Genomic DNA, 26477 nt, shown 5'->3' with positions numbered 1-26477 from the left:
AGGATGCTCAATTCCGGACGGATGTTTGATTTCTCGAACGGTTTGGCCGTGGCGAGGAAATGAATTTTATGACTGAAAAAGGACACATAAAGTGTGTTATAACTTTGCTCGTTTTACCTACAGTTACAAAACTTGCCACGTATATTGTTCTTGTCAAGCCGATCAACTTTCTAATTAACAGTAAGAAGCTCAGACCAAAAGAAAGTCAGATATTGTAGTTTTGGATGTGTATCTTGTCTCTATCAGTGTCTGTGTGGGGAGGGGGGGGGGGTTGCTGGTGTCTTTGTGTGTGTGTGTGTGTGTGTGCGTGTGTGGGGAGGGGAGGGCTGTTGTCTGTGTTTATATGTGTGTGTGTGTGTGTGTGGTTGGCTGTGATTTTTCCTGCAAGTCCTTGTCTCTAAGTCCTTGTCTGTTAGCATAACAATTTTGTATTTTTTAAATGACAAAATATGCATATAACCCCCATCTTTTAAATGTATAGTTTTCTTTAAATAAAAGTAAGATTGTATTTGTAATTGAAGCTGAAAGAGTTTAAAATTCATGTGCTATATTTCAATGTATTTGTTTTCCTAAAAATTTTAAAACACTAACCTCATTCTCAGTCAAAGCGGGGGCTACATTTTTGCACGTCATGCAGAATAACCCTAAAGGCACCAAGGTGGCGGTGCCACCGGCTTTATATATATATATATAGCTGCGAGCAGCGATGAAGGGCCAAAGCTGTCGGTACCGCCACCCCAGTGCCGTTTGAAGCAACTCGGGGTTTGACAAAAGTGGGGTTTAGGTAACTAAAGGCACCGGGGTTGCGTTGCCACCGGCTTGGGCCCGCAATCGCTGCTCGCAGCTATATTTATTATTATTATTATTTATACGACTATTTGGGCACTTTTGGGGCCCTTAACATGCTCAAAAACTCTTGAAACTTTGCACACGGGTCAGAATCCGCGGCCATCAGGGCTGGGCTGAAGATGGTACCCGGGCTTGGCAGGGGGGCTAGACAGCGCCCCCTGGAACGGGGTCCGAAAACTTGGTCCATAACTCAAACACGCTTGCATGTAATAATATGAAACTCGGTACACATGTTGATCTCATCGTTCATATATACCTCAAACTATTACTTTTTACCCCAGCCCAACAGGAAGTCGGTTATTTAGGGTTGTTCATAAAACACTCGCAATGGAATTTGAAGTACTCCTCCTAGAGAATTCAAACACACGGCACGAAACTCGGTCAGCATGAAGTCAAGGCATTGAGGATGAAAGTTTGCGAGGGGATTTTTGATATCTCGAACGGTTTGGCCGTGGCGAGGAAACGAAATTATGGCGAGAATCGTGAAACAGGAAGTGTGTCAGAACTTCAGCATACATTAACTGATCTTGATGAAACTTCAGCAGTTTGTTTGCTGTAAGAGGACGATCACATGGATGCGAATATTGTGAGTCAAAGTTATAGCGCCACCAACTGGCAGCAGGAAGTGTGTCACTTTCAAAATGCTTTGATATCACCCTCTTATTTTTACCCGATTTGCTTCAAACTTAATCTGTATAATGTAAATACATAGCAGATGAAGACCTGTGAATGGATTCTTGATATCTTTGATACTGTTGCCGTGGCAACGCATCAAACTTTAAAATTCTTTTTTTTTGATGATTTTGAGACTCTTAGCGGCTTTTGGGGCCCTTAACGGGTTTGAAAACTCTTGAAACTTTGCACACAGGTCAGATCCCACAGCCATCAGAGCCGGGCTGAAGATGGTACCTGGGTGTGGCAGGGGGGCTAGACAGCGCCCCCTGGAACGGGGTCGGAACACTTGGTCCATAACTCAAACACGCTTGCATGTAATAATATGAAACTTGGTACACATGTTGATCTCATCGTTCATATATACCTCAAACTATTACTTTTTACCCCAGCCCAACAGGAAGTCGGCTATTGAGGTTTGTTTGTAAAACGCTCGCAATGGAATGTGCAATACTCCTCCTAGAGAATTCAAACACACGGCACGAAACTCGGTCAGCATGAAGTCAAGGCATTGAGGATGAAAGTTTGCGAGGGGATTTTTGATATCTCGAACGGTTTGGCCGTGGCGAGGAAACGAAATTATGGCGAGAAACGTGAAACAGGAAGTGTGTTATAACTTCAGCATACATTAACTGATCTTGATGAAACTTCAGCAGTGTGTTCGCTGTAAGAGGACGATCACATGGATGTGACTATTGTGAGTCAAAGTTATAGCGCCACCAACTGGCAGCAGGAAGTGTGTCACTTTCAAAATGCTTTGAAATCACCCTTTTATTTTTACCCGATTTGCTTCAAACTTAATCTGTATAATGTAAATATACGGCAGATTTAGACCTGTGAATGGATTCTTGATATCTTTTAAACTGTTGGCGTGGCAACGCATCAAACTTTACCATTCTTTTAGGATGCTTTTGAGACCCTTAGCATGCTTCAAATCGCATGAAACTCGACAGACACATCACATTTATTAGCCAGTAGACATGTGCAAAGTTTCAGAAACGGGCGTGGTGAGGGCTCAGTAGCACCACCTTTTGACAAAAGTGGGGTTGTTAGTTTTAACTAGAGTTACAAAAATCGGTATGTATATTGTACTCCTCGAGCCGGACAACTTTCTAATTGACACTCATTAGCTAGGACCCACAGAAAGTCAGATATCTTTGTTTGAATGTAGAGAAAATCTTAGAATTTTGCCAGTCTCTCAGTGTCCCTCTGTGTGAGTGAGAGGAGGGGCGCCTGTCAGGTTAATTTTAACCCTTTATTTGCTGTGTGCGACTTCTCTAGCATTTTCGGCGGCCTTAACATCCTCTAAAACTCTTGAAACTTTGCACACGGGTCAGAACCCATGGCCATCAGGGCCGGGCTGAAGCTGGTCATCGGGCGTGGCAGGGCGGCTCGACAGCGCCCCCTGGACTGGGATTCGAACATTTGTCCATAAATCAAACACACTTGCGTGAATTAATATGAAACTCGGTACAATTATAGATCACATCAGGCCAAACAACTTTCGTGCTCTAAGTTTTACGACAATTAAAATGGAAGTTGAGAATTATGGGTTGTTTGAATAGTTGTCCTAGGAGAAATACATCAAATTACAACGCATGTGTTTACCAATCACAACCAAACTCGGTTTGCAAGAAGTCAAGACATTGAGGATGAAAGTTTGTGAGGGGATTTTTGATATCTCAAACGGTTTGGCCGTGGCGAGGAAACGAAATTATGGCGAGAAACGTGAAACAGGAAGTGTGTTATAACTTCAGCATACATTAACATATCTTGATGAAACTTCATCAGTGTGTTCGCTGTAAGAGGACGATCACATGGATGTGACTATTTCGAGTCAAAGTTATAGCGCCACCAACTGGCAGCAGGAAGTGTGTCACTTTCAAAATGCTTTGAAATCAACCTCTTATTTTTACCCGATTTGCTTCAAACTTCATCTGTATAATGTAAATACATGGCAGATGAAGACCTGTGAATGGATTCTTGATATCTTTGATACTGTTGCCGTGGCAACGCATCAAACTTTAAAATTCTTTTTTTTTGATGATTTTGAGACTCTTAATGGCTTTTGAGGCCCTTAACGGGTTTGAAAACTCTTGAAACTTTGCACACAGGTCATATCCCACAGCCATCAGGCCCGGGCTGAAGATGGTACCTAGGCGTGGCAGGGGGGCTAGACAGCGCCCCCTGGAACGGGGTCCGAAAACTTGGTCCATAAATCAAACACGCTTGCATGTAATAATATGAATGAAAAACTTCATCTGTATAATGTAAACAGATGAAAAACTTCATCTGTATAATGATGAAAAACAGATGAAAAACTTCTTCTGTATAATGTAAACATACGGTAGATGTAGACCTGTGAATGGATTCTTGATATCTTTTAAACTGTTGCCGTGGCAAAGCTTCAAACTTTGAAATTATTTTAGGATGCTTTTGAGACTCTTAGCATGCTTGAAATTGCATGAAACTCAACAGACACATCACATTTATTAGCCAGTAGACATGTGCAAAGTTTCAGAAACGGGCATGGTGCAGGGACTAAATAGCGCCACCTTTTGACAAAAGTGGGGTTGTTATTTTTATCTACAGTTACAAAAATCGTTATATACATTGTACTCCTCAAGCCAGACAACTTTCTAATTCATAGTCATTAGCTCAGACCAAGAGGAAGTCAGATATTTTGGTTTGAATATGGTGAGACTCTCTCTGAGCCTACGTCCGTGTATGGCAAGCCCTTTTAACATTTAAAAGCTAAGTTTGCCTATCCGGAAATTAACATTGTAGATATCAACAATGTCTTTCTGTCTAGTCGTAATTACATTTTGGATAGTTTGTATTATCATTTAAGATATCTGTAACATAATTGTGACTAGTCAAAATGACAGACTATGGCAAGCCGTTTTAACATTTAATCATGAAAGGGCCAAAGCCTTCGGCACCGCCACCCCGGTGCCTTTAGGTAACTAAAGGAGCCAGGGGTTGCGGTGCCACCGGCTTGGGCCCGCCATCGCTGCTCGCAGCTATATTTAAGTTTATAATGTTCGTGTGGAACGACACTGGTGTTCATTAATTCAGCCCCGCCGTAGGACTCCTCCGTAATAAAAGAGATTAACAATCATAAAGTAAGTTAAAGCTTTATTTATTTGTGTGGATGTTAGCACATGGGAGTCTGGCCTGCTGTGCTAAACCAAGCTGGTCTTATTTGTTCCAAACCCCTTCTTCAACCAGTAAACGAGACCAGCCTAAACCACTTGGGCAAGGGAGCCTAACTAGTCTAGTTTTAAAGGATTAGTTCACTTTTGAAAAAACTTTTGCTGATAATTTACTCACCCCCATGTCATCCAAGATATCCATGTCTTTCGTTCCTCAGTCGAAAAGAAATTAAGGTTTTTGATGAAAACATTCCAGGATTTTTCTCCATATAATGGACTTACATGGGAACCAGACGGTCCAAGGTTGAAAAGAGAGTTAATAACAGTTTCAGATGCAGCTTCAAATGTCTTTAAACGACACCAGACGACGAATAAGGGTCTTATCATGCGAAACGATCGGTTATTTCAAAACTTATTCCAAAAATGTAACTTTTTTCAAAAGGTCACGGGCGACGTAGCTGTAAGTACAGAGTCAGTGTTTACAAGTTGAACGTGCAAACTAACTCAAACGGCGTTTACAAAAAAAGGAATTAAAAGGTAAAACAACGATGTCGGACGATTTTGATTCTGTACTTCCGTCGCCCGTGACCTTTTAAACGTAATTACGTATTACGTGACGTTACAAACGCGCCTCACAGAATAGAGCAAGGCTAGCATTTGTCCTTAGAAAAGTTACATTTTTGGAATAAGTTTTGAAATAACCGATAAGACCCTTATTCATCGTCTGGTGGCGTTTAAAGACATTTGAAGCTGCATCTGAAACTGTTATTAACTGTCTTTTCAACCTTGGACCGTCTGGTTCCCATTGAAGTCCATTATGTGGAGAAAAATCCTGGAATGTTTTCATCAAAAACCTTAATTTCTTTTCAACTGAAGAAAGAATGATATGGGCATCTTGGATGACATGGGGGTGAGTAAATTATCAGCAAAAGTTTTTTCAAAAGTGAACTAATCCTTTAAGCTTGTGTACTGATATTTTGACCAGTTATGTCATCTTTGCACTATACATTTGATCCAAATGTGTCTATTTTAACCAAAATCGTAGATTCTAAGTAAAATGTCAGTGTGTCAGCAACGTGCAATACCAACTCCCCATCATAACAAAGATAAACCTCAATTATGATTGACCAAGCGGCATTTCGAGAGTACTGATTGTTAGAATTTCAGTGCTAGGACATTTCACTGTTTGTATCACTCTTGACTGTGTTCACAATACTCCCAAGCAGGACATTATGTGAACAGTGCTTCATTTTTTGACTTCTCATCAGGAAAGGAAATTGCTTGTTTTGCCTTATTTCCCCTAGAACACTGTAAATAAATCTTTTTCTTCATGTGCCACCACAAGGTGGAAATCGACATCATCGATTTTTTGTTTTTTCGAGAACAAGGAAACGTCACAAAACTTACTTTCCCCCCGACGGTGCCTGGAACCTCTGGGATAATTTGAACACTCAATAAATTTACTACTGCCATCCAGTCAACCAACTCAAACAGAGGCCGGCTGTTCAAAACAATAATTTGTTTTGCCAAGTGAACTCAAGCAAAGCTGTGACTGGGGCTTTAGGCTGATAGTCCCAGGCTTTCTGAAAACGAAAAGGCTTGTCAACGCTACTCCTTTGCATAAGTGTATGTACACTGCAGAGACTTGCTGAGTTATAGTGCTGCCACATTACTGGAGGCCACTTCTCTTTTTTTCCTGAGCTGCCAGGAGTCATGAGAGCCAGATGAGATGCTGAGGAGATGTGACAGAGGTTGTCTGCTCTAATAGATTTTATCCCATGAGAGCAGCTCCATTTAAATCAGACTCTGTGTTAATGTGTTAATGAATCTACCGGTAGAGCTCCAGGGGGAGAGGGTAATGTGGATGGATAAAGTTTTCATCAGGCTAACCACTAACAGTGGCAGGAGACACAGCTTTAGTGTCTGCAGTGGTCAGCACAGGATGTGTTATTGAGCATTATCTATTTATTTTATTTTATTGTTATTATAAAAAAAAAAAAATCTAAAAAAGAGATCAGCAGAGGAGACCATCCAAATTTTAACCTATGCTCAATGATAAAAACAAAAAACATGCGTCTACATTTTTGCAAAACTCGACCTACATACAATTCACTGCATTTTCAGGCTGAAATGAAGATTAGTGGCAGTAAAACACAAACGCACAAGTACTCCATGGGCAGAGGTGGAAAGAGTACTGAAAATTTGTACTCAAGTACAAGTACAAGTAGTTGCTAAAATAATACTCGATTACAAGCAAAAGTACTGGTGTTAAAAATGTACTTAAGTAAAAGTACAAAGTACCCCTCTCAAAAACTACTCAAGTACTAATTACTAATTACTTTTAGCCTGTGATATTTATTTACTTTTATGGAAACCAAGTTATAAAAATGGTCTAATATGATTATTATTATTAATGAATTATAATGCAAAATAAATAAACTTATTGGGTTATTTTATTTATAAACTTCTTTTTTTCTTTTCTTTTTTTTTTTTTACAAAAAGATTTCCAAAAGTACCCTACTAATATTTCAAAAGTTTCAAAAGTTATCAGCATTTAGCACTGACACAAATGTGCCATCTAGACAGACTGACAATCAGTGCAGTTAAACTGTTATGCCAGTGGGTCATGGCCGGCAAGATACTGTTTTTATGAAAGAGTCATTATTAAACTCTTCATTGTAAGCTTAAAACACGGATTCAATATTAATAAAACAATGTGTTGACAATGACATACAATATAACTTTTTAATCTAAGTTTACAATGATAAATCTTTATTACAGTATATGTGCTTGTCACCTGAGTAATGCTGAAGCTCATGTTTCAAGTGATGTTTTTAGTCAAATTATCATGAGGTCTACCCAACTTTAAAAACGAAAACAACTGAACTATCACATATCACTGCAGAAACAAAGTTTCTATAAAACATCTCCTTTCCTTCCTCTGTATAAGAACAACTCCTCCATGTGGGGTCATGGGCATTCGTCATCTGGTATTTCTTCGGAATTTTCAATGAATTCAGCGTCTCGAATGTCCATGTCCATTACGGCAAAGTTCTTTGATAACACTAAAATACAAACTGAAGGACGTGTGAGGATGAATATAGCTCTCCAGGAACTGGGCTTTTTTCCCGCTCCAAATACAAGGGTTTTTATTGGCCCGCCCACAATCAGTTATTTCCATTGGATACCCAAATGCTGGTCAAAGATTTGAATAATTGTTGAATTCAAATTGTGCAAGTACTTTGTAATTAATGGCATTTTTAAAGTAGTGAAGTACATTACTTAACTTAATTTGTACTCAAGTACAAGAAAAATTACAGACTATAAAATGTACTCATAAAAGTACAAGTACACGAAAAAACTACTTAATTACAGTAATCTGAGTAGTTGTAATTCGTTACTTCCACCTCTGTCCATGGGCAAGACCAGATATGCCGTACATTTTATGACTTTTAGTAGACAGCGTAGAGTCGACAATACATGTTATTTTTCTTTTCTTTTTATTTTTTTACATCTCAAAACAACAAAATATCAGGCCACGTTTACACTAAGCCAGGTATTTTGAGAAACAACCCCCCCGCCCTCTCCGTTTTCAATAATAACATCGTGCGCACACCCTGCCTCAAAAATACGGCATTGAGCGCCATCATAACTATGCCAAACCTATGGGCGGCAGTGTAGGGAGAAGGATAAAGGCATGCAAGCCAATCAGAATCCTCAGAATCGACAAGAGAGAACCTAAAATCCCATTTCTCACAAATTGTGGTATTGTGATTTGACGTGCTAATTTTCCCAAATTTAGCCATTTTTAGCCATGTATTTTGTAATTATTACCTTCATCTCATTATTTCACTAATTTGCAACCTACTTTATTCGTGATGAATGAACCACTTGAAGAATTATCAACTGGATGAAACATGGATGAAACATGAAACATTATTTCCATGGAAGGTACTTTTGCCATTTTCTCCACTGACTGAGGTCAGTCACTTCAAGCGGTCATAACCAATACTAATGGTGCTTTTCCATTACCATTACAGCTCGACTCACCTCGGCTTGCTTTCCGCACCGTTTTCCATTGCAGACAGTACCGCCACAATTGCCTTAGCTCGCTCAGAACCTTGCAGGAGGTGATACAACAAGTAGTTAGGGCTGGGCGATATATCGCATGACATTGTTATGCGCATCTCTTCAGTAAAGCCGGTTCCTTGATTAGTAGTAAATCACCTTCACCTGCTTTGAGATGGATGATATGATGCAGATATGAGTGTTCAATTAACAATCAAAATTGTTAAAGTTAATGAGATGATTAAGTGATTAATTTAGTGATGATTGAGCATTATTGAAGACACCTGATGTTAACAAGCAGAATCTCTGAAGGAGAAAATCACAAATTGTAAGTCACCATTATGGCGATGTTTGCTTTAGCTTGGCTCTTGACCCTTATACTTATGCTTTCACTTTAAATTTGTTTGTCTGCTGTTATTGATTTATAACAGTAAAATGAACGACTAAAAATGTCATCTGATAGTGTTGGTTATGTTTTGCCATAATCATGCTGTGATCTGAAAAATGAAACTGGATGAAATAGCTTGGTTTAGAATGTCAGCAACAGCATTTTGATGCTACAGCATATGATTGTATTTTTCTTATAATCTAAAATATTTAATTAACATTGTTCTGATCAAAACACTGTCGAATGAATTTATTTAGAAACACGGACATCAATAATAAGCCTGTGAATCTCAACAATGGTGACAATAATAATCCATGTTGCAGTGGCTGCCATCAATCACAACTCATTAATGGCTCCCATCATGCATTGCGGTATGAATAAATTATAATCTGAATTGTCTATGTAATTCACTTTTCCTAATTGAATATCCTGCTCATCATCATTGTTGAGACTGAATCTGTGTGTTAAAAACAACTTTTAAGAAATCCTTAATATCATAAATTCTGGGTGTTTATGCAGAATCACAGTTATGCTGTAACCAACAGCATAAATCACAAACATAAAGTTCAAATGATGATTTTCATAATATAACCACCACTTTTTGCCTTTGTTCATCTTGCAGTTATAACTCAGAAACAACAGCCAAACAAAATCTAAAGTTCATAATATAAGGGTCAAGAGCCCAACTAAAGCAAACAATGATCGCCATAATGGTGGCTTACAATTTTAGATTTTCTCCTTTAGTGATTCTGCTTTAGGTGTCTTCAATAATGCTCATTCACCACTCAATTAATCACTTAATTATCTCATTAACTTTGAGGCCACGTTTACACAAAGCCGGGTATTTAGAGAAATATTTTCCCCCTCTCCGTTTTCAATAAAAACATCGTGCACACACCCACATAAATACGCCGTTGAGCGCCATCATATTCACGCCAAACCTATGGGCGGCAGTGTAGGGGTTAAGGATAAAGCCATGCAAGCCAATCAGAATCCTCAGAATTGACAAGAGAGAACCTAAAACGCTGTTTCTCCCAGTTGACACGACAACACCTAACCAGCGTTTTCAGAAATCTCCACTTTGGCCGGAGTTTTTAGAAATAATATTTTTCTGTTAAAAAAAAAGGGATTTTAGTAAATGCCGCTCCATCTGAAAGCAGGTGAAGGCGATTTACTAATAATCAAGGAACCGGATTTACTGACGAGATGTGCATAACAATGTGATGCGATATATCGCCCAGCCCTACGCACGGTATAAGTTTATTAATTATTATGATTGTGTCTGAAAAAAAAGCAAGGAGAAATTTTAATTGATCATTAATAAAGTCAGTATTGCTGCATAAATTAAGTTAACGATGCTGACTCGCCATCTCCGCATAAAGTGAACACGCTTTTAGAGAGAAATGCACCTTTCATACGGATTACATAATCAGAGGATATATGTGACCTAGACGGCAGAAAGCGCATCCTGTTTTTTTATTTTTTTTTATTTATTTGACAAAAGCACAACGTTCAGATGTTATTGTGTATTAAAAGTAGTAGTACTTTACAGTTTGGAATGATATATTACTCTTATCTGTAAAGCACAAATTACGGAGAGTTTAAGTTGAAAAAATGCAAGTGATCGCGTTGGTGCCTCCATGTCTTGCAGCAGACTGCACTAAGTCTTAAGCTGCCTTCCACACTCCGCATGAACGCACCTAATAACAACACACATTTATCTAGGTTAACATTAGAGTGAGTGGCTATGTTGCTACTACTTGCATGTTTCAAATGATAAGCCATATTTGAGGTCGATGCATGATTGTGAACAGTTGGATTTCCTACCCGACATACTGTAATTACCACAAGGAGTGAACCCGCCGTTAACCATCTGTCACTCACGGACTTAGTCTTGGTTTACTAAACCTCTTCTCGTCTACTAACGTTTAATTGACTATGGGGGAACCCCTAGAAAATTGTTACATTTTCCTTCATTGCTAGGTTTTTTTTTCTCTTATTGTTTCTGACATATTTTTTCTAGACATTTGGATAAAATAAATCCGCTTTACTTGATTTAATTTGGAAAGACTCAGAGAACTCATTAATTTAGCTGTGTGAAATTAAATAGCAGCTAATTGTGTTGCACCTAGTGTGAACAGGAGGATTATATTTTTTAGAGCTGTGGAGGAGGTGAAATAATGACTTACAGTACATATCCAACAGCACATTGCACATAGCTGTGAAAACAGTGACCAGACATTCTGCAAAATAGCAGTTAAATGAGTAGTTCACTTTAAAAAAAAACCTTTTACTGATAATTTACTCTCCTCCATGTCATCCAAGATATCCATAGCCGCTCCTATACGTTCCTATAACCCTTTTTTTCTCGTGTTCCGACCGGACTAAATTGGGGATTTGTTAGTTCCTCAGACCGTAGTTCCTATAACTCTTTCAGTGCCTAGTCTAGAGCGAGGACTTTTTTAGTTCCCTTTCCCTAGGTCTACGTTGATTGATTGATTCAACAACTTATAAGTCACGCCCACTGTCAACACGAAACTTGTAGCGCGCTGTCTGCCATGCGCTGTGTTTTTGCAAAACATTACAACGAGGATTAAGACAAACATAACGCATTCAACCAGCTGATTGCTAATGCTAGCTAAACTTACCCGTCGTTTTGTTTGCCTCCTGCGCTCTGCTCTTTTATCTTCTTCCATCATATTACTTAATATCATATTACGTTGGAGCCTTCGTCTTATGTGTTTCTCTGTACAGAACTCAAGCATAATCTTTCAACGCCGCCTTTCGTTCTCCGTTATTAAGGTCCCGGCAAGGCAGAACAGGAACCAGGAACGTTGCAATATCCTCCTCCATGCTGGTTTGTTGTAAGACCGTCGCCGTGCTTGCGTCCAACCAGTTCCTATAGCCACTTGGCCAGTGCGAACGCAAGCAGCAAAACTGAGTTTGGGGGAGAGTAGTTCTTAGAACTGTTTAGAAGTGGATAGTTCCTATAACTAAGTTCCTGTAACTACTTGGTCGGAAAGCGGCTCATGTCTTTCTTTCTTCTGTCGAAAAGAAATTATGGTTTTTGGTGAAAACATTCCTGGATTTTCTCCATATAATGGACTTCAATGGGAAACAAATGGTTGAAGGTCCAAATGAGAGTTTTAGTGCAGCTTCAAAGGGCTTTAAACGACACCAGACGATGAATAAGGGTCTTATCTAGGACCCTTCGAGTCATGACTCGAAAAAAGATTTGTTCATTTTGATGAACGAGTTTGAACAGGAGAGTCACGAACGCTCATCACATAACAGAGCAAGGCGAGCAATTGTGCTTATATAACTTAAACTTTTTTATTTATTTTTTAAATGAGCGATCGTTTCGCTAGATAAGACCCTTATTAATCGTCTGGTGTCTTTTAAAGCCCTTTGAAGCTGCACGGAAACTCTCATTTGGACCTTCAACCGTTTGGTTCCCATTGAAGTCCATTATATGGAGAAAATCCTGGAATGTTTTCATCAAAAACCTTAATTTCTTTTCGACTGAAGAAGGAATGACATGGACATCTTGGATAGAATGGGGGTGAGTAAATTATCAGCAAAAGTTTTTTGAAAAGTGAACTACTCCTTTAAGCAGGCGACAACGTTTAAAAGTTTAATGCAGGTTTGGAAACATGAGAGTAAAAACAACATTAAATCAAAGAGATTGAATATCTTGTACATCAAAAGACACTCACAGAATTAAGCAGACTGTGTTTTTTTTTCCTTACTGTTTCCTTACCGTTTAGATCTGGATTTTAGATCTGCTTAATCTCACTTCATCTTAATTCTCAGCCAGACCCTGGACCCAACAAACTAAAAGGTTATGGATCTTGCAGCAAATCATCCTTGCCCATGAAGGGTTACCCATTTTAGAATATACTGCTAGTTTCTGTCATCTAGTACTTATTTTTGGAAACTTTGAAATCATTATACTGGGCTGGAGCAATTTATTATAGCTTTTTAGGCTTGCCGACTAAGAGTTAACAAACATTAAAGGGTTAGTTCACCCAAAAATGAAAATTCTGTCAGTATTTACTCACCCTCATGTTGTTCCAACCCGTAAGACCTTCGTTCATCTTCGGAACACAAATTAAGATATTTAAGATATTAAGATCGCTCCTGCATACAGTCCATAGGCTTCTTGAGGGACTGGCTCTTGCTGTCCTCGAAAAGTCATTAAAGACATCGTTAAAATAGTCCAAGTGACTACAGGGGCTCAATCTTAACTTTATCAAACGACGAGAACACTTTTGTGCGCAAAAAAAACAACAAAAATAACGACTTTATTTCAACTATTCGTTTATTTCAGGTTACTAGTTTAATAGCGTAAGCTTCTGTTATTGTACGTCACACGCATCACACACACATGACCAGCGTCGGCCAATAGTGAGCCTACGTGTGACGTAGCTCTACGCAATCACACTACGTTAACTGACTACAGGCCCATGGAGAAGGAAGTGAATAGTTGAAATAAAGTCGTTATTTTTGTTGTTTTTTTGCACACAAAAGTGTTCTCGTCGTTTGATAAACTTAAGATTGAGCCCCTGTAGTGATTTGGACTATTTTAACGATGTCTTTAATGACTTTTCGGGGACAGCAAGAGCCAGTCCCTCAAGAAGCCTATGGACTAGTATGCAGGAGCGATTTTAATATCTTAAATATCTTAATTTGTGTTCCAAAGATGAACGAAGGTCTTACGGGGTTGGAACAACATGAGGGTGAGTAAATACTGACAGAATTTTTTGCACTGTAAAAAGTAATAAGTTGACTTTACTAGGAAAAGCTGTGGAAACTGATTGCCTCAAAATTTTCAAGCAAATTAGGTCATCATTTTTGAGTTGATACTACTTTCTACTTCTTTGTAGAGTTAACTTGTGTATTTGTAGAGGTTACCATAAAACTTGAGTACAGGTAACTTAATAATCTCAAGTTAAGGCAACTTACAGATTTAAGTTGAGATTTGTAAGCAGAACTTACACAAAACAGTTAATTTAACATGTCTGCTTGTTCTACTTACTAGAGGAATGTGTGGAAACTGATTGCCTTAAATTTCTCAAGCAAATTGTACTCAAAATTCTGAGTTGAGAATACAAAGAAAGACAACACATTTGGCAAACCACTAGAATGTTTATTTGTTCAACAACAATATGTTAAAACATTACTGGCCCGCCAACAACATTTTAGAAATAAAGCACATAATGCACTCAAGAAAAAAAAACAAAGTACTAAAGACAATAAAAACAATGTTTCTTTGTTTTTAACATCTTTACAAAGTGGTTGAAAGCAGAGCATGCAAGTCACACAGTTTGGTACAGAATTCCTTTCCTACTACAGTTCTCTTTAAAATTCTCTTCTTATAAAACTATTCCAAAACCAAACAAGTAACATCCTTTTAAATAAGGATTTTTTTTCTTTCCTTTTTTCTTTTCAACAATTGAAAAACAGTGAAGTATCTATAAAACAGTACTGAACAATTTTCTTTAGAGTTCTCTTAAATGAACACTCCACTGTTTTATTTCATATTAAGGGAATAGTTCACTTTGAAATTAATTTTTGATATGTTGTATCTTACTTCAAGGGCATCCAAGATGTAGGAGTCTTTGTTTCCGCAGTGGTTTCAATTTTGATATTTTTAGGTCAAAGCGTTCTTGTCTGTCAGTCACATAATGCAGGTCTATGGTCACCACCACAAAGAGCATGCACAGAGAAGTCAAAATTAAACATGATTTAATGACTCGTAAATGTAAGTACACATTGATGGCCTAAGACACGAAACGAGCGGTTTGTGTGAGGAAACAAACAGTATTTATATCGTTTTTACCTCTTGTTAACAGCCATGTCCAGCTGATCTGGATCAGATGTCTAACTGAACCGTATTGAACCATGTCCAACGTTCTGCAAGAAGTGATCTCGCGCGTCTACGTCACGCATTGTTTACACAGAGATTTACCTTTCACTAAACATATTTAGATATATCGAAATCATTTTTTATTGCGATTTCCTGTATATCTAAATATGTTTAGATCTTCACAGTGAAAGGTAAAACTTCCGAAATCTCTGTGTAAACAATGAGTGACTTAGACGCGCGCGAGATCACTTCCAGCGGAACGTTGGACATGGTTCAGTTCGGTTCATTTGGACATCTGATCCAGATCAGTTGAACATGGCTGTTAACAAGAGGTAAAAACGATATAAATACTGTTCGTTTTCTCACAAACCGCTCGTTTCTTGTCTTAGGCCATCAATGTGTACTTACATTTACAAGTCATTAAATCATGTTTAATTTTGACTTCTCTGTGCATGCTTTTTGACGTGGACCCCCTAAACATCCATTGTATGACTGACAGACAAGAACGGTTTGACCAAAAATGTAAAAATTGAAAATACTGTGGAAACAAAGACACCTACATCTTGGATGCCCTTGAGGTAAGATAAAACATATCAAAAATTAATTTCAAAGTGAACTATCCCTTTAAACTATGTTATTTCCTCACAAAGACGAGTTGATGCATACCTCTCACGTCTCAGTGCGTGCACTCAATCGCTTTAGCGCGACGCGACACATTGATAGCACTTAGCTTAGCACAGTTTATTCATTAGGATCCAAAAAGAGATGAAGTTAGAAGCGACCAAACACCTCCACGTTTTCCCTATTTAAATACAGTTACACGTTGGTAAGCAGTTACATGACCGAGAATGGTGTATGATTACACCAGTGTAAAATGGATAACTATAATGTATGGCGGAATAGCACTTGAGAGCACTTCGACTTGGCGCAGTAATATCATCACTCCTAAAAAATCCTCTCATCATCAGTAGTGATGATATTACTGTGCCAAGTCGAAGCGCTCTCAAGTGCTATTCCTTACTCCATACATTGTAGTTCTCCACGTTACACGCTTAGAAAAGCGGCACATTTTATTTTGTCACCATACTTGGTCGTATAACTACTCGTGTAACTGTATTTAAATAGGGAAAATGTGGAGGTGTTTGGTAGCTTCACTGCTTGGATCCTAATGAATGAACAGGGCTAGTTAAGGGCTATCAAAGTTTCGCTGCACGTCAGAGAAATTAAGTGTACGGCGCACTGAAACGAGAGAGGTATGTAACAACTTATCTTAGTTAAGGGAATAAAATAGTTTAATATAAAAAAAATGGTGGAGTGTTCCTTTAAAGACAGCTCATTGCTTGTGGAAGATTTTCAAGATCATCCACAACCACTGTACCTTCCAGAATGATTGCCGTTGTTGTGGCATCAAGATGCAGGGAGTAGGGTATGGCAGCGGTTGCAGACGATTCGGGAATCACTGTCAGAACTCATTTCAATGTTGGACATATCTTCATTGTCATCACAGTCCTAAAAATGGGAATAGCATATAACAAAAATTAGGTAATAGAACAAGACATATTTTAACGGAAACACTCCACTATTTTTTCATATTAAACTATGTTACTCTCTTTACTAAGACGAGTTGATACATACCTCTGTCGTCTCAGTGCGTGCACTCAATGGCTCTGGCGTGCGGAGACACTTTAACACTTAGCTTAGCCCAGTTTATTTAAACAGAGAAGCGACCAAACATCTCCACATTTTCTCTATTCAAATGTGGTTACACGGCCAAGTATGGTGACACAAAATAAAATATGGCGGTGTTTGGTCACTTCTAACTTCATCTCAATTTGCATCCTAATGAATGAACTGGGCTAAGCTAAGTGCTAACAATGTTTCTCCATGCACCAGAGCGATTGAGTGCAGGCACTGAGACGAGAGAGGTATTCATAGAGAGGTATTCATCAACTTGTCTTTGTTAAGGGAATAACATAGTTTAATATGGAACAAAATGGTGGAGTGTTACTATAAAGGGATAGTCCACTCAAAAATTAAAATCTTGTCTTAATTTACTCACCCTCAAGTTGTTATAAACCTGTATGAGGTTTTTTTTTTTCATCTGCTGAACTGAAAAGAAGATATTTTGATGAATGTTGGTAACCAGACTGTTGAGAGTAGCCATTGACTTCCATAGTGGGAAAAAAAACTATGGAAGTCAATGGCTAATCTCAACTGTTTGATTACCGAACTTCTTCAAAATATATTATTTTGTGTTCAATATAAGAAAGAAACTCAAACATGTTTGGAATAACATAAGAGTGAGTAAATAACAACATCATTTCATTTTGGGTGATCGATCCCTTTAAGAGCACATAGTCATTAAAATATGATACTAAATTAATAACCCTTTGTGTCTAAATGTAAAGGCCTTTTCAGGGGGAAAAACATTCATTAAACCACTGCATGAAAAGACAAATAAAACTGATGGCCGGTTATATAAATTAAAACTAATATAAAATGTATCTTCTAACTGTCTTTTTTCTTCTAAACTCTTAATTTATCTTTCACTTTCTTTTCTCCAACCCTTACTTTGTTTCACTGTCCTGACAGTTTTTCATGCATTTCTTCTTGCCAGATATCAACTGTTTGAAGAACAGTTAGACTGTTAAACAAGAATCACATCAGAGATGAAAATACTTACAAAAGATGTCTTGTAAACATCATTGTGGTCCTCCTCGAAAAGTAGTGGTAGGCCATGATGAAGAACGCTGTTCGTTCCGCATTGATATTAGATTTCTGCAAAGTTATAAAAATGTATATTGAATAGCACTCGTTACTAGCAAAACGTCAGAGCAAAAAACAACAGTAAAAGCAACATATGTTTTGCAATCGAGACATAATTGTGATATGTCGATGAGCTTACGTCATTTTAAATCTGCTGCAGAATCTTAAGTTTGGAGCCAATATCTCCAGATTTAGCCTTGAATTTATTGATGAAACGTTGAGCGAATCTGTCACAAAATAAAGACAAAATAAGGTAATAACTGCTTGTTAGTTACACTTCTTAATTAATGCGTCATGTAATTAATTTTCATGTGAACGACACGTGAGCATTGAACTTTCTAGAAAGAAGGAAAGTTACGTTAGCTGCTATAGGCCGCACAGCCAGGGTTTTTACATTTTAGATAAACCCCAAACTTAAACGATTAACACAGCATACAAACTGTAACTAATATAAAACACGTGTTCAGTAAAAATCGTTTTTTAATCTAGTAACTTATGCCGCTTGTCTCAACTGGTCTCATTCGACATAAAACTAACGTTACTTCAGTGTGTCTTTTCCTCTTACTGCACAATGAGCAAAATAAATTCTGTTTTTAAGCTATACAATGACATTAAAGTTGATAAATAGTTGTTCAAGAGGCTAGCATACCTAGTTTTGCTGCCGCATCCATTCCCGAACACGAGCTGAAGTCCCTCGCGATGTCGTCTCGTCTTGACGTCTTCCTCAAGTTCAACCGTCCAATTGCGCAAATGCGCATGCGCGAGTTGAAAAAAAAATAATAATAACCGAGTTGTTTCGTCTTATGCTGAAACTTAATAACCAAAGTAAATGTATAAAGATTTGTTACTAAAAATATAAAGGACTGTGAAGTAGCAGCCGATGGGCTTGCTTTTTATCTTCCCAGTTATTTTTTTAAGCGTGCAGGAAAAAAAGATTCAGAACCTATTAACTATATAACCTATTAACTATTTTCAAACTAATTGTATGGTATTTACTAAAAATGTTGTTAATTTCACTATTATTATTATTATTACTATCCAAATTCTGTGCTCCAGAAATTTTCAACAGTGTGAAAATGCCTTTAGTACAATACACTTACCAAACTTAAGTACAATGTACTAGATTTGTTTAGTTTGACTATTGCATCCACCTAAAAGTTCACAGTACACAGTGTAATCAAGTTAAATCAACTAAGTTTCTAAAGTAAGTTAAATTCACTAGTTTTTCTTAAGTAGAATCAGCAATTACTTTTTACAGTGTGGGTGAACTAACCCTTTAAGAGAAGCTGTATTCCGGTGTCTGAAATGTTCATACTCCCTGTTGATTTCATCAATCACAACCACTGCAAATCCAAGAATAACACCCACCGCAGACCTAGAGCCGGAGCTGATATTTACCAAATATCAGTGACAGAGCCAATGCCAGCAATCTCGTCCATTCATGAAACAAATCCTGATTTGTGTGCAAAATAACTCCCAGATAGCACACGTACGTCTGCAAGATGTCTGTTAAAGATCACTTCATCTGGAAAGCATCTGCTATTTACTAACATCTGATAGACATCTTTAAGATGTCAGTTTAACATACATTCTAAATCATTACATCTTAAAGACATCTTCTAAACGTCTATTTGACATCTGACAGGCATATATGACTATATTGTTGGAGAAAACAGTACATTAAAGGAGTAGTATGTTCAAAACATCTGTATTCATAAAAGAGTAGTTCCAGGATGTCATCCTGAAGCACCCATCGACAGATACTTTTCTATTCCAACCTTCCCAGGAGGCCACGGGAGAGGATAAGCCATTATAGAACATCGCGGAGATCAGCGACACGGTTGTAAATGTGAGTAAACACAATTTCTTGTGTTAAAATCAATGTGTAGAACTACTGTAGAGTAAAATGTTGGATTTTTTAAGGTGTTAGACAGTATAGTATAGTTGTGATTTTGCTGTAAAAACACGTTTTTGTTATGTATACCTAACAGGGGAGCTCCTGTACGTCTCTAAACACCTGCTTATTTCAAATGTCTATTTAAATCTGACAGGAAAATCTTCAATAAGTATTGCAGATGAGCACACCACAACATGACATAGACATCTGAATGATAAATGTGTGCTATTATGTAGAATCCACTGTTGTCAACACGGCTTCGAGCTGTAAGTAAAGCAAATAAACCAATCCATAAATGACCTAAACATAAGTTATCTATTTTGTTTGTCCATTAGTACTGTTGATAAATCTAGGAACATTCATGTGAGATAAAAAGGGAGTTAACACATCAGCAACAACCTCAATATGTAAATCCAGCATTGAGCTCATAAATCACAGAGGGTATAGCGTGAATCTTTTCTGGATGTTACAGGGAAAATCACCATGTGTGGGTTTGTCTGGTGGAGAATGGATGCTTTACTACAGAAATGAAAGACAAATTCTACTTAAATATTAAGTTGTAGTTTAATTATTGTAATTTCAATCAGAACTATTACGGCACTTTTTTGTTTATTGATTTCTGTGCATTTGCTGAAGATCTTTTATGGTGGAGAAGGACCTTCAAGGAAAGATGATGGTGGCATTTGTGGGGGTTCGAAATGGTATTTTAGGGATTTTGCTAAATTTAAAAAGTAAGATCATTTTGTTACTTACTTCTCATACATTATGCTGTTAAAATTACTATTTTTGTTGTTTGTATATATGTTTGCGTATTTTTGTAGGATCTGAAACGTCTGCACTGAGGATGAATCCTGGAAATAGTCCATGGATGAAACCCTCCATCGCTCCATCGCTCCACCTGCCCTTATCGCCACAGATTGTGAAGCACAGCAACAATCTCAGGCACGAAGGCACAGCTCACCTCTGGTGGTCCGCTGATTAATCAGAATAAAGCCGCAGAATGGGAAGCGCTGTGTTGAGATGGCAGTATATGTGGGGTTTCTTGTAGTTTGAATAAAGCTTTGTTGTTGACTTGTATAACACAGTCCAACCCAATCTCACGACCAAATCGTACGAATTTGACGCATGATTAAAAAGTGTCTAATTTGTACTAATTCATACGACCTCACTCGTACGAATTAGTACGATTTAGCTAAATCGTACATATTTTACGAATTGGCCGATTCGTATGAATTCGTACGAATGACCGACCCCTTACCCCGCCCCTGTCATAATGACAAATAAACGGAGCAACCTCTCACCACTCTAAAAACAACAACAATTAACATAAATATATATATATTTGTTTGCGTACATAATATGAGATTTTATACACAGGAAAAATGAACTAATAAGGTTCTTATTTCTTAATCTATATATTTTATTGAATAATTCATTATAAGACATTTGAAAAATGCAATTTTTGTTATTTATTAGCCTGAAGGATGAAACGAGAGTTAAAGGAGTAGTTCACTTTTTTTTTTTTAAACTTGCTGATAATTTACTCACCCCCATGTCATCCAAGATGTCCATGTCTTTCTTTCTTCAGTCGAAAAGAAATTAAGATTTTTGATGAAAACATTCCAGGATTTTCTCCATATAATGGACTACAATGGGAACCAAACGGTTCAATGTCCAAAAGACACTTTCAGTACAAACTGCAAACTGTTCAAAGGGCTTTAAACGATTCCAGACGATGAATAAGGGTCTTATCAGGCGAAACGATCGCTCATTTAAAAAAAATAAAAAATAACAAAGTTTAGGTTTTATAAGCTCAAATGGTTGCCTTGCTCTGTTCTGTAATGCGCTTTAATGACTCTCCTGTTCGAACTCATCAAAATGAACGAATCTTTTCCTGAGTCAATTCGTTCACTTCGTTCGTTGAATGAACCAAATGACACAAAAAAAGAAAAAAGTTTCTTACAGTTAACAGTTTTTTTTTTCATCTAAAACCTTAATTTCTTTTCGACTGAAGAAAGAATGACATCGACATCTTGGATGACATGGGGGTGAGTAAATTATCAGCAAAAGTTTTTTTTAAAAGTGAACTCCTTCAAATTCAACATGAAAAGAGGAAAACAAAAAGATTGAAGCCACTTTTGTTTGTGGATATTGAATACAGCGCAGTCTCATCCCAAGACGTCATATAACTGACGTTTTGGGACGTCTTTTGACCATACGTCAATATTCGCCTTTTTAGGGCCCCCTTAAACGTCGGTAGATGAGGTTATGGGATCCTAACTCTACCCCAGACCTAAACCTACCCCTAAACCTAACCCATGTTTAAGGGGGCCCTAAAAAGGCGGATATTGACGTATGGTCAAAAGACGTCCCAAGACGTCAGTTATATGACTTTTTGGGATGAGAATGTGTTGTTGAATATTGTAGTGTTACAAATGTACTGTTTTCCATTTTGAGGCATAGATGATGAGATTTAAAGAGCAATCCTGCTTTTGTCACTTCTCAAAGTACAGCTGGGCCTTTTGTCTCTATGATAATGTTAAGGTCTGAATGATCCATTAACCTTTTGTCTCATCTCAAAGTACAGCTGGGCCTTTGTATCTATGATAATGTTAAGGTTTGAATGATCTAATCAGGTTGATTGGATCACCATCTAGACCATCTATGTCACTGTTATGCTGATGAGATCAGGAAATCTCTGCAAACGAGCTGACTCATTTACTTTATGCAATTGATCCCACCCAGTTGAAAATATAAACTACACTGTAAGATTAATAATTAATAAAAAAAAAACACCAAATAAGAGTCATGTGCTGTGACCACAAAGTCACATGGTCCAACCAACATCAGAGACAATAGCTGCGTCCCAATTCAAAGACTGTAGCTGCGTCCCAATTCGCATACTATCCGTCCTAAATAGTATTCGAAAACAGAATTAGTGCGTCCCAAACCGTAGTATGTTGAAATGAGTGTTTCAAAGATACCCGGATGGTCTACTATTTCCGGTCAGAATCCGAAGTGTAGATCGATTCACACTCTACCGGCTGATATTGCCCACAAACCATCGCGCGTTGGACGAAGATTCCTTTAGAACTACAAACAAAAGTGAAACGTGTTAAAGAACTACAGACATGGAGGTCCCGCGGTTGTGTTGTGAGGTTTAGATAAAGTTTGAGTGATTAATTATCAGTATCTGACCTAACAAAAATGAATTTATTCAATGTTGTCCACATTATATTACATCTGCAGCAGCATTGTGAACTTTTGTAAAGATTCGTTTAGCCATTACCTTTTAAATGCATCATTATATTCAAATAGAGTGGCGAAGTTGCGACGTCACTCTGTAGGCCAAAACGCGGAAGTGAGTTAGCCTTTTAGCACTACCGGTTCCCTCGCTCTAAAGTCTATGGGATTTTTAAATGGGTTTTTGCTAAATCACCTGAAATAAGGTCTGTGGTGAACAAAGCCTCTAAATATTGTCACGTTTTGATCTCTGACGTAGAACACACAGTAATAACCTGCTTGTGTTTTTTTTGTAAACTTAATTGTGTCTGCTTGTGTTTTTAAAAAACATCATATAGGCTTCAAAATTTATAAATTTTGGATTAACTTTGGATTATCTTGATAGACAAAACGTGTAAGGGTCACAACTCTTTGTTAAACACAGATTTGCGATTTTCCAAATGTCTATGGGGAAAATGCATTGCTTTTCAACCGAGGGAACCCATGCGGTGCTAACTTCCGAGTTGTCCTACAAAGTGACGTCATCACTTCGGCACTCTATTGCAAACACGAGGAGAGTATATGCATGAAAGACCCATGACTGGCAGATCAATGTTTTCTCCGAATCGGTAGGAAAACAAATTAGATAGAATGGAGGATTTTAACTGTGACAAGATGATTGACAGGGCAGTTTACGGCGACAGGATGTACGGCACGCGACAGAGCTGTCCGTTAAAGATGACGTGATAGTATATCTCAAAGTCAGACGGTCTAGTCTAGCCTAAGGAGGATTGCTCTTGTCGCCAAGCAACTCTAAAAGGTGCCGTTGATGAGTGACAGCAACGTTTGGACTTTTTTTGAAAGTTATATTCAACTGTTTGAAAGCAAAACAGGGTTCACTTCACAACCTGTCTTAATATGTTCACCATAGTCCATTTATGCACTAATAAAGACTATCAAATATCTATAAAATCACATTTTGGTAAGATATAAATAAGCATTTGAACAGCTTGACAACAAATTTAAATGCAGACAACCACCTCTTCAATCAGCAAGCCAAGCTTTTGGTGTATCATGGACCAGGGATCGCTGTTTGTGGACATATATTGGCTCATCTGCATGTTTCTGTAATGAATCTACTTTTTTTTTAGCGTAAACACTCATAGCTTAACAGATGGAGGGTATTCGGCAAGCTAATAAATTCTACAAGAGCTCAACGGGGTCTGTGATTTGCTTGAGTGGGTGTATGGGTTGAGAGTAGGGCCAGTTTAGGAATTTAACACAGTCATACATTGTGATCCAGAATGTTTTGATGTGACTCAGACAAGGTTTGGTTACGGCTCACTGAGCACAGTTTTATCAGTGCAGAGAGGATAGGCCAGTATCCCCGAGGGTTTGTGAAAAAGCTTCTCGTTGTGCATTAAAATAGCAAAGCTGTCATTCAGAACTGATCTCAAGCATCAGCCTTGGTGAATGAATTAGGGGATCTGGCATTTCACTTACTTAGCACATATATATTTAAAGTGTTTGGAGCTCAGTGTCCTTAATATAGTATATATACACTGTAAAAAATTTCTTGTCAAATTAACAGTAACTTACTGGCAACAATTATCCAGTACTTGCTGTATTTCATTTAACAGTAAAATTACCGTAACACTAACTACAGTACTGTTAAGCATACTGCAAATTAAATAACATTATTTTACTGTAATTTCTTACCATATTAAAGTACAGAATTACACTGTTAATTTTTAATAATACTGTATAGTATGAAATGTTATTGTATTTATTTTATAGTGCTACTGTGTAACCTGTAGAAAATCCGTAGAAATATTATTTTAACTGTTAATGGGAAATAGAAAAAAGAACAATTGAAGCTTTAACTGCACAAGGTTTATTGTGTATTTTCAAACACATTAGTACATTTACATAATATACATTTAAATACATTAATACAATTAAATACATTAATAATAAAAATGTAATATAATACAATAAAAATCATGCATGACAATCATGAACAATTATGCATAAATACATGCAAAAATTATCATGAACAGGTAAAATAGAAAAGATTAAAGGGGTGCTATCTGATCAATCTATTAGAAAGATAGTTCATAACAACTCATCCACCCATTCCCTGCTGGGGTAAAACAGCTTAAACTAGTCTAAGATTGTCTATTGGTTTGAGATAGACTGTCTAACTGGTCACAGTTGCTGATTTTAAAGGGTTTTTGGCTGCTTTCTATCTAAGGGACCAGATTTGCAGGGCTGGGAGACACATATAAACTTATAAACTATAAAAGCTTTGACGAGTAAACCACCAATCCAGATGAGTATAACAAAATGACAAGTTATCCAGTGTCCTTTAAAAAAAAAAACTAAACGCAAAACAACCTCATCATGCACATGTGCCATGAAAAACTTGCATTACGGTATCAATAATTATTTATATGCAGACTTATGTTCTAACTTTTGAAATAAGAAGTTTTCTATCCAAGCTTTTATGCAATTAAACCTTAAACTGTACAGTAACGTTTATTTTCACACAACAATTCTTGCAGATAGACAAAATTCACAGATGGATAAAAATCCGTTTAAAATGTTCTCAGTGGGTCAGTACTGGACCAAGGTAAACGTTAGTAGTTAGATAAATAGAATAATTAAATTAGATTAGATTTACAATTCATCGGTCGTCAAGATGGATAGGGGTCTTCTTAACATGCACAGCTCACACCTGTGGAAAAGGAGAACAGACAAGACAGTTAAAATATAGTACGTTTTTGTTGTTGTTTTGGCTAAACAGCAAAAACAGACAAAATGATGCCTAAAGTGTAATTCACTTAATACTAAAATCTTGTTTGTTGGACTGTTGTTTAAAATCAATTCATTTACGATCACGTGAAAACGTAGGCTAAATCTTGCTTGTGTGATACTAAGTTACATGACTTAAAAAAAGCTTGACAAGGCATCGTTCCCTTCAAATGAGTACATGTCAGTTTACACATAGTAAAAAAAAAAACAATGATATTATAGCCGACAATACTGTAGTATATGCAGTGAATGGTTCCTACCGGAACACCCCCAGGCAGTTTGTGTAGTTGGTATGACCCGGGTTTTTTTTTGTTGTTGTTGATTCTAAGTTCGCTAGTAAAGTGTTCATCACCAGGCTAACTCCCTCGTGTATGTGTCGTTAATGATAACCAAAGATTAACAAAGACCACAACAAATACTGTAAATGTCACACATAGCTTTGTATTTTGGACAAAAATACACATTGGGCGCTTTCCGCGGTCCAACTTTATCACTGAGGTAACGTTAAGTTAACGTTGAACGCCAGGTCAGGATTTACACGAAAATAAGCGTGAAAAAATCAATAAGAGGAATCGGCACTTTAATTTTATAACAATAAATCCGAATCCTAACCTTGGATGTCCGATTTCAGGATACATTTATCGATTATCAATTCCTAACCCCTGTAAGTCATAAAATAATGAACGTGCAGGCGCTTCCACCGACAACGTGGTAAATAACAAAATGATTAGCTGCTAGACCATTTTGACCGTATAAGAGGTTACATATGAAATATAT

General features: G+C 37.4%; 2 long non-coding RNA genes across 2 annotated transcripts in view; both read right to left on the bottom strand.

Annotated features, from left to right (window-relative positions):
- LOC148982089 (uncharacterized) overlaps window positions 1-9076 on the bottom strand; it is a 28236-nt gene extending 19160 nt beyond the window's left edge. The window contains exon 1 of the long non-coding RNA XR_016155223.1: window positions 8727-9076. This is a non-coding gene — a long non-coding RNA (uncharacterized LOC148982089). The remainder of the gene's footprint in view (window positions 1-8726) is intronic.
- Window positions 9077-15423: 6347 nt separating this feature from the next.
- LOC148982088 (uncharacterized) lies at window positions 15424-18715 on the bottom strand. The gene is made up of 4 exons (XR_016155222.1): window positions 18417-18715; window positions 17907-17994; window positions 17685-17779; window positions 15424-16510 (listed from the first exon to the last, which is right to left on the bottom strand). It is a non-coding gene; the product is annotated as an uncharacterized LOC148982088 (long non-coding RNA).
- Between the last annotated feature and the right edge of the window lie 7762 nt (window positions 18716-26477).

This window comes from Pimephales promelas, chromosome 3, assembly GCF_988280905.1.
Source record: "Pimephales promelas chromosome 3, fPimPro1.hap1.1, whole genome shotgun sequence".
In the NCBI taxonomy this organism is placed as follows: Eukaryota; Metazoa; Chordata; class Actinopteri; order Cypriniformes; family Leuciscidae; genus Pimephales; species Pimephales promelas.
The sequence above is the reverse complement of the archived record's forward strand: the minus strand, read 5'-3'. Positions and strand labels throughout refer to the sequence as shown.